The following is a 10,066-nucleotide window of genomic DNA, read 5'->3' on the forward strand; positions in this document are numbered from 1 at the left end:
TGCAGAAATACATCTATCAATCTACAGTGAACTCATTTTCAACAAAGCTTCCAAAAACATACATCGTGGAAAGGACTGTCTCTTCAATAGGTAATGCTGAGAATACTGGATATCCATATGTAGAAGAATGAAACTAGACCCCTAGCACTTACCATATAAAAAATCATATCAAATTGAATTAACAGTGTAATAGTCAGGGTTCTCTAGAGGGACAGAATTAATAGGATATATATATATATATATGTACTACTTTGCATTCTTCAATCCAATCAAGTTAACATTCTACATATATATATATATATATATATATATATATATATATATATATATGAAAGGGAGTTTATTAGGTGTTTATTAGGAGAATTGACTCACACAATCACAAGGTGAAGGCCCACAATATGCCATCTGCAAGTTGAGGAACAAGAAAGACAGTAGTGGATCAGTCTGAGTCCCAAAACTTCAAAAGTAGGGAAGCTTACAGTGCAGCCTTCTGTCTGTGGCTGAAGGCCTGAGAGCCCCTGGCAAACAACTAGTGTAACTCCAAGATCCCAAAAGCCTAAGAACTTGGAGTGTGATGTTTGAGGGCACAAAGCATCCAGCACAGGAGAAAGATGAAGGCTGGAAGACTCAGCAAGTCTAGTTCTTGCACCTTCTTCTGCCTGCTTTATTCTAGCCATGCTGGCAGCTGATTAGATTGTGCCTACCCAGATTGAGGGTGGGTCTGCCTCTCCCAGTCCACTGACTCAAATGTTAATCTCCTTTGACAACACCCTCACAGACACACTCAGGAACACTACTTTGCATTCTTCAATCCAATCAAGTTAACATTCAATATTAACCATCACAAACAGCTTAACTCTAAAAACTCAAACTATAAATCTATTTTAAAAATTGAGGAAATTCTCCAGAATACTGGACTGGGAAAGTGTTTCTTGAATAACACCACACAAGCACAGGCAACCAAAGCAAAAATGGACAAACAGGATCACATCAAGTTAAAAAGTTTCTGCACAGCAAAGGAAACAATAAACAAAGTTTAGAAAGCTCATAGAATGGAAGAAAATATTTGCAAACTACCTACCTGACAAGGGATTAATAACTATAATATGTAAGGAACTTGAACAACTCTATAGGAAAAAATCTAATCGTGATTAAAAATGGGCAAAATATTTGAATAGATGTTTTTCAAAATAAGACATAAAATGGCAAACATCAACATCATTGATCAACGGAGAAATGCAAATCAAAACTACAATATCATCTCACCCCAGTCAAAATGGCTTATATTCAATAGAGAGGTAATAACAAATGCTGGTGAGGATGTGGAGAAAGGGGAAACCTGGTGGTTGGTACACTGTTGGTGGGAATGTGAATTAGTACAGCCACCATGTAGAACATTTCAGGGTTCCTCATAAAACTAAAAATAGAACTACCATATGATCTAGCAATCCCACTGCTAAGTATATATCCCAAAAATGGACATCAGCGTATCAAAGAGATCTCTGTACTCCCATGTTTATTGTAGCACTATTCACAGTTAGCAGAATTTTGAATCAACCTAAGTATTTATCAACAAATGAATGGATGACAAAAAAGTGGCACATATACAAAATGGAGTACTCTTCAGCCATAGAAAAAATAAGATTCTGTTATTTGCAACAACATTTATGAAAGTGGAAGGCAGACATGTTAAGTGAAATAAGTGAGGCATAGAAAGACAAACTTTTCATGCTCTTATTCATTTGTGGGAGATAAAAATGGAAACAATTGAACTCTTGGAGATAGTGGAATAATGGTTACCAGAGGCTGAGAAGTGGGAGGAAAGTGGGGTTGGTTAACAGGTATGAAAATATATTTAGATCGAATCAATAAGATCTAGCAGTTGATAACATAACAGGGTAACTAGTCAACAATACTTTATTGCATATTTTAAAGTAACTATAAGAGTATAATTGGAATGTTTATAACACAAATAAATGATGAATGCTTGAGATGATAAATTCTCCACTTACTCTGATGCAATTATTATGCATTGAATGTCTGCATCAAAATATCTCATGTACCCCATAAATATATACACCTAATATGTGCTCATAATAATTAAAAATTATTTAAATTTAAAAATATATACCTCAAATGGAGATGGCACCAGAGCAAATATGGCAAAGGCTTATACAATAAATACCCACATTAGAATGTCTGAAGAATGGGCCCAGGAGTATACAGTTTGTAAAAGTACCTTAATTTGATTCTAACTGGCACCTCCGGCTAATAAAACGTGCTCAGATCACATCTTTGATACTCTAATACGTAGCACAATAATTTGTTTTGTGACATGCTTTGGCATCATTTGACCAAAGTTCTATGGCCATATCTGCAATGACTTTAAAAATATATAACTATTCATATAAGAAATTGATTATGTCAAAGTTTGCCAAACAACTTCAGATGAGAGAATAATAGGTATTTTGTATAAGAAATGTTTTTTGCCTTTCTTGCCATATGACTTGCTTGCTCTCCCTTTGCCTTCTGCCGTGATTATAAGCTCTTTAAGATGCCCACCAGAAGCAGACACCAGCACTATGCTTCTTGTGCAGTCTACAGAACTGTGTCAACATGATTGGATGAAGGAATACCTAGAGAAGTGGTAAAATGTTACTGCTGGGTGAGTTTGTGAGAGAGTTTCCAGATGAGACTGCCATAGTTGGGACTCTTCTTCTCCTTCCCTTGGACATCAGAACTCCAGGCTCTCTGGGCTTTCTACTCCAGAACGTAAACCAGGGGCCACCCAGTTTCCCAGGCCTTTGGTCTTGTACTGAGAATTACACCAACAGCTTTTCTGATTCTGAGGTTTTCACACTTGGACAGAGTCACGCTATTAGCATCCCAGGGTCTCCAGCTTGCAAACAGCCTACTGTAGGACTTCTCAGCCTCCATAATTACATGAGTCAATTCTACTAATAAATCTCTCATCGGCTGGGTGCGGTAGCTCACGCCTGTAATCCCAGCACTTTGGGAGGCTGAGGCGGGTGGATCACGAGGTCAGGAGATCGAGACCATCCTGGCTAACATGGTGAAACCCCATCTCTACTAAAAAAAAAATACAAAAAATTAGCTGGGCATGGTGGCGGGCATCTGTAGTCCCAGCTACTCGGGAGGCTGAGGCAGGAGAATGGCATGAACCCGGGAGGCGGAGCTTGCAGTGAGCAGAGACGGCACCACTGTACCTCAGGCTGGGCAGCAGAGTGAGACTCCGTCTCAAAATAAATAAATAAATAAATAAAATAAGTCTCTTTATCTATCTATCTATCTATCTATCTATCTATCTATCTATCTATCTATCTATCGTCTGTCGATCCTATTGGTTCTGTCTCTCTGGAGAACCCTTAACATAGACATCAAAAGCCTAGCTTACCTCGCAGGCAGAATCTTTGGAATAAAAGGAAGTAAGGGGAGGGACTATGGTAATGCCTCCCCATGTTGTGGAAGACTCACCTTGGGAATAGAAGGAAAACTCCTTTGGAGGGACAAAAATCTTGTGGACCTTTTATCCAAAGAGTTTTAGAAATCAATTTGGTTACCTAAACAGAATGTATTATTATCTAGAGCAATTAAATGAAATGTCTACATGTCTATCAAAAGAACACCCGAAATAAATTTGAGACCAATGAAAAAAAGACCTTTTTTGTTGAAATCCTAATAATATGAGGTTCAATTTTTAAGGATTAAAAGATATGTTACTATAAAAAGTCAGTGAAGACTAACAAATTCAGACATCGCCATAAAAATAATAATAAGCAACTACTATTGTTATTTCTATCACTTAAATAGTGTTTACTGTGTATAGGCACCATTTGCAGTATTATACATATATTAACGAATTTAGTCCTCATATTAACTTTATTAGGCAGGTGTTATTATTGTTTCTATTTGGAAAATGAAGAAACAATTGTAGACAAAGATTAAGTAACTTGTCCGAAGTCACACAACCAATGGTGGTGTAGCTGGGATTCAAATCCAAATATTTCATCTCCAGAGTCTATACCCTTAGCCAGCACATTAAATATAAACTATGCCTAGTTTTTAAAAATATTGAAAAAAAATTACAGTAGAAACTGGACAAGAGTAAAGGAGAATATTGTATTTTAAGAGAACATGTAACTTAAAGAATACAAGGAGAAAAGTTGAAAAGAAAAATGAAAGGAACAGAAATTATAAAAGCAATTCAACACATATTTTGGAAGTACAGTCATGCATTGCTTAATGTCAGGGATGTGTTTTGATAATTGTGCCTTTAGGCAATTTTGTCATTGTGTGAACACCATAGAGCATACTTACACAAGTCTATGTGATATAGCCTACTACACATACAGGCTATAAAGTATAGCTTTTGCTCTTAGGCTACAAACCTGTGCAGCATGTTCCAGTACTGAGTATTGTAGGTAATTGTAACACAATGGTAAATATTTATATATCTAAACATATCTAAACACAGAAAAGTTACAGTAAAAATACAGTATTATAATCTTATTGGACCACTGTTTATATATGTGTTACCTTGTTACCTGAAATAATGTAATGTGGGGTGACTATATTATGTATGAACCTGCAAGTGTTCTAACTGCAAAGGACAATTCAATGAAAAATAGACAAGGAAAGCATGGAGGTACCAGAAATTATGGAATAGAGCTGAATTTTCTGATTGTGTCGAGTTTTCTTTGGATTATAAAAGATTATTCTTTCACTTCAAAGCACTTCACCCTTCAGCACCTAAGAGTGAAGCCCTTTAATACGAATCTACGCCACCTTGAATAAGAATATTTTTCAGACTATCTGTAGAAAGAGGGCATGGCTCTGAATTCAGCAACTATGCACAGCTGAACTGAAGGAATGTTTAGTAGCTCTATCTCAGAATTCATTCTCATTACTGGCAAATATCTTTTCATGCTTGTTGTGTTTCTCTAACTAGATAGAGTTGCTCACTAATACTGATGACTTTGTTTTCTACTTATTTTCTTATCTATTTCCAATAATTGATTCTAGAATTCAGATTATTTTATACATCTAAGGGAAAAGAATAGTGTCATAAAAGACTCAGGTGATCTTTGCATATTTTATTTCTCCCAGTTACTAAGTGATATATGGTATGACTTTTAAAATAAAAAACATATTAGTGATAACAGCTTACTATTGTTTACAACTAACCCTAAATGGTTAAGGAAAACGTGTGGCATATTTAGCAAGAAATTAGAATATACTGCCTGTTTCTGAGAGGAGCAGCTGCACAAAATGTTGATGCAATTCCCAGTATTGCAATGTAGGTAAATATCAGAGTACATTTCTGTACAAATCTAATTAATTCTAGATTTGTTTTTTAAATTGAGAAAATAAATGGAAACCCCAGGTCAAAAAATGGATTCAACCAAAAGACAATAAAATTCATGTAGTATAGTGACTTTAATTGTTTATGGGAGTTCAGTTCGGACCCAATTTAATCTTCGAAACTTTAAGGATTGACCCTTATTTTTAATAGAAAAATTATATCTCTCTAATGAAAGGTGAAAATTGTGATTTGTGTAATTTATTTATTATGTTATTTCATAACTGTGCATGAGCAATTGCTATTATATAATTATGCAATTTATGATTTTAAAAATAATTTATATATGTGTTTTTTCACTTACAGAGACCCTCTTCTGATGAATGAGAGGGAGGCAGTCTTTCATTTACATGCAACAAAAAAGGAATAGATATAGCCCATAAAAAAACAAAAAACTTCACAACCTAATCAGTTTCCTTTATCTTGAGTCACAGCTTCTTCTTGTCTAATTAACTACACTTTTGTTAGAGACAATGATACACGTGAATTATCATGTTTCCTCCATACAATTCCTCTTCTGTGTGTGTGGGGTGTGTGTGTGTGTGTGTGTGTGTGTAATTTCCTTCATCTCTCTGATTTCTGAATTTCTGTAGTTCTATCCACCTATTTGAACAAATGTGGCAATTATTGCATTTTAATTAGGATTAATTATGAGTCTAATATTTTCATACCCACTTTTCCTGCCATAAAATGCTCATGCAAACCCCAGGATTTTCAACTTCCCAAGGGAAATAGACTTCATTATATTTTATTATTAAACTTTAAGTAAATTGTAGAAACTGAATTTAGCAAACAAGTACAATTCATGCAAACATTCCAAAATGTTTGTTTTTGTCTTTGTAACATACAACTATTTCAAACTCACTATCCAAACTGATTGTGAAAAAGAGCCAGCTACAGAGAAGTGTTACAGACATTGGGTCAAAGAAACAACCTTCCTTATTTTCATGTAACAGAGAATGAGGTCTATATTGCAAAATACATGTGTCTTACTTATAATTCATGTGTTAAGTGGTATTAAGAAAGCTAGAGTTGTTTAATTTAATAGCATATAACTGCACATTAAACAGACATAGGTGAAATTATAGGTTTATCTACTAGTTGTCTTTCTCTCTCAGTTCTACAGAAATACAGCCTTTGGTTACATTTTGTCACTGTGGTCTGTTTATCTCCTTTTCTGTTATAAAATAGACTTCTGTGTATGGGTTCCCATCATGCTATATTCAAATAGCCCATGGGATACTTTAGGGAGAATGGTGATAAGTTATTCTATTGAGAGAGTGGTTGAGGCCTTCCATTGAGTTCTTACAGATCTGTGTTATATTCATGTTGGCATGAGCCTGAGGAAGAGAATTCTGAACAATGTGAAAAGTCAGCACCTGGGAGGGATGCTCGGGGTTCTAAGAGAAACAAATATAGTGTCTGACATCTTTACCCAAACTGTAATACTAGAGAATTAGTAGGTAGGATCTAAAATGAATGAAGGTGTGTATTTCAATGGTCTTTGAGAGTGTGGTCTACATATTTCAACGTGTGATTGTATTGGTCTGTTCTCACAGTGTTATAAAAAATACCTGATACTGTATAATTTATAATGAAAAGAGATTTAATTGGCTCACGGTTCTGCAAGCTGTATAGGAACCATGATGCTGGCATCTCCTCAGCTTCTAGGGAAGCCTCAGGTAACTTACAATCATGGTGGAAAGCAAAGGGGTGAACATTTCACATAGCCAATGCAGGAGGAAGACAGTGAGCAGGGAGGTGCTACACACTTTTAAACAACTAGATCTCACAAGAACTCACTATCCTGACAACAATACCAAGGGAGATTGTGTTAAACCATTCATGAGAAACCACTCCCATGATCAAATCACCAGGCTCCACCTCCAACATTGGGGATTACAATTTGACATTAGAGTGGAGACACAGATCCAAACCATATCAGTGACAGAATGACATGATCTCAAAATAAAGACTCTCCTACCCATATCTTTGATTAACAAAACCAAGGACTTATTCATGAACAGAGAGGCATAGGACTACTAACTACAAGTTTTGCTCATGCTCAGAATATAATTTTATTGGAATAATTTAAAAGAAAGCCTTAGATATAGATATCTCAAATATTATGTTTATAGACTCTCCACAATCTCTGAGAATGCTGGCATGCAAATCTTCACCCTTGAATATCAAATTTTCATATTCATGGCTATTGAGGATGAATATGTATCAGGGTATTTTGTTTATTTTTTTATTTTTATTTTTTATGTTTGCCTCGCAATAATAACTTTTATTTCACTCAAATTAGAGCAATAATCTTCCATACATAAGCATCTTCCCTGCCCAATAATTCAAAGAAAAAAAATCCAAAATGATTAGTAAAGAAAAATATAAGAATTAACAAACCCTTTAAATTTGTTTTAAATATTTTGAAGATTTAAAAAGTGTTTAAAGTTTGTAATTCCTAGTAGGAAAACATTATCTGAATGAACACCCTAATGGCAAACCACTGTAAAATGCTTCAGCTGCATTTGGGGGAGAGGGGTAGGGATTATCTTCAAAGTACCCCAGCTCTCTTGATGAGAAGGTCAGAGGTACATTGGTTTGTATTATTGTGACATCCATAAGGTGATCTAGGTTGCTTTTCCTTCAGCAAAGGCTTTATTTATCAGAAGGACATTACGCTTGACCTCCAAATTTGGCTGACAATTTACTGATGAGATTCATAACCTTTGGGTTGCTCTGGTATTTTGACATATTTGCTGGGTTCTGAGCCACATCCTGGAAAGCCACCATAACTTCTGGATCCTGCATGGCTGCAAGAACCTCTGGATCACTAAGAATTTCATTGAGTCCAGGCATTTCGGCCATTCCAGGCATGCCCCCTCCCATTCCAGGCATTCCTCCGGGAAAATTACCAGGCATTCCCCCAGGAAAGCCACCTGGAAAAGAGCCATACTGAGCTCCTGACGGTCGTCTGGCTTCTTCCTCCCTCTGGGCTCCCTCATGCTCTTCTTGAGCCTTCTTAACTCGTTCTATTCTTTCTTTGATCTCTCGCTCTTCACATTTTTGCCCATACTTTCTCTGATGTTCTGCAATTTTCTGTGCCCTAGGTTGAACTTCTTTCAGCATTGCACTAGCATCTTCATTATAATCCAATTTACAGGCAAGGGCAAGATCATGGGTTGCTTCTTCCCAGTGGCCTAGAAGTCTGTGTGCTTTCTCCCACCACTTCTAAGGCTGAGCTGAATCAGGATTTATTTCAATGGCTCTGTCACAGTCTCGGATGGCAGCATTTGGCTTCTGTAATTTGACGAAAGCACTGGCCCTCTTGGCATACAAAATGGCCAAGCGAGGATTCAGCTTGATGGCATCTGTGAATAAGTCAATGGCTTTCTGGAGTTCACCATCATTTAGGGATTCAATAGCAGCCAGTTTTTTGTTGTTTGCATGATCCATCATCTCCTCCGTTATCTCCGCATTTTCATCTCCCATTTCTTGAGGAGCATGAGTGTCTCGTTCAATCGCACCTTCTTTATCAATTTCTAGATCACTTTCCTCACTTGACGGTTCGTCTGCCTTTAAGTCTTCCTCCACCTTCTTACTATCAGGTTTTTCTTCCTTGGTATTTTCTTCTGATTTAGCTTTCTTTGTAGCAGGTGGTACTTTACCTCCCATGCTCTCCATCCACTCCCTCAGGAAGCGCATTTCCTCGGTGTGCAGAACGCTCAGATCCTGCTTACACATTTTCACAAAGGCCCAAAGCTCATTCACTTTGTGGGGGTCCATGGTAGTGAGGTGGTGGGTGAAGCGGGGGGCTGTGGCCTGGTTCCAGGCCCAGGCGCTGGCTCAGTGTGACCACGCAGAAGGGCTTGTTTAATGTTAGATAGCTCATAAGGTGCATAGGAAACCTGAGGGAATAAGTTTATAAGTGTCTTAGTTAATTTTCTGTACTTATTAAAAAAACACCTGAAAGTGGGTATTTATAATGAAAGGAATTTATTTCTTATCGTTATGAAGGCTAAATTCAAGGCTGAGGAACCACATCTAATGAGAGCCTTTTTGCTGGTGGAGACAGTCTCGTGATGTCTTGAAGCAGTGCAGTGTAACACATGGCAGAGGAGCAGAGCATGCTTGCGTGCTAACTGAGGTCTTTCTTTTTGTATAAAGCCACCAGTTCTCCTCCCATGATAACCCATTAAGCCATTAACCCACTAACCCATTAATCCATAAATGGATTAACCCATTCATGAGGGCAGAGTCCTCATGATCCAATCACCTCTTAAAGGCCCCACATTTCATTGCTGCCACGTTGAAGATGATTAAGTGAGTTTTGCAGAGGACAATTATTCAAACCTTAGCAAAAGCTAAGACAATAGTTACAATCAACAGATTTTTGCCAAGGAGGAGTAAGTTTGTTTATGTCTGTGGAATAAAAATATGCATGTTGTGATTAGACAAACTCTTCGGAAGCATTGTCTGCATCCTGCTGGTTGTGGAAGCGTTTTCCCGCAAAAAGTTGTTGAGATGCTTGAAGAAGTGGTAGTCAGTTAGCAAGAGGTCAGATGAATATGGTGGATGAAACAAAACTTCGTAGCACAGTTCATTCAACTTTTGAAGCAGTGGTTGTGTGACGTGTGGTTGGTAATTGTCCTGGAGAAGAATTGAACCCTTTCTGTGGACCAA

General features: G+C 37.0%; 1 pseudogene; it reads right to left on the reverse strand.

Annotated features, from left to right (window-relative positions):
- Positions 1 to 7,971: 7,971 nt before the first annotated feature.
- Positions 7,972 to 9,169, reverse strand: LOC100454906 (hsc70-interacting protein-like; annotated as a pseudogene).
- Positions 9,170 to 10,066: the final 897 nt, after the last annotated feature.

This window comes from Pongo abelii, chromosome X, assembly GCF_028885655.2.
Source record: "Pongo abelii isolate AG06213 chromosome X, NHGRI_mPonAbe1-v2.0_pri, whole genome shotgun sequence".
NCBI classification, from domain to species: domain Eukaryota; kingdom Metazoa; phylum Chordata; class Mammalia; order Primates; family Hominidae; genus Pongo; species Pongo abelii.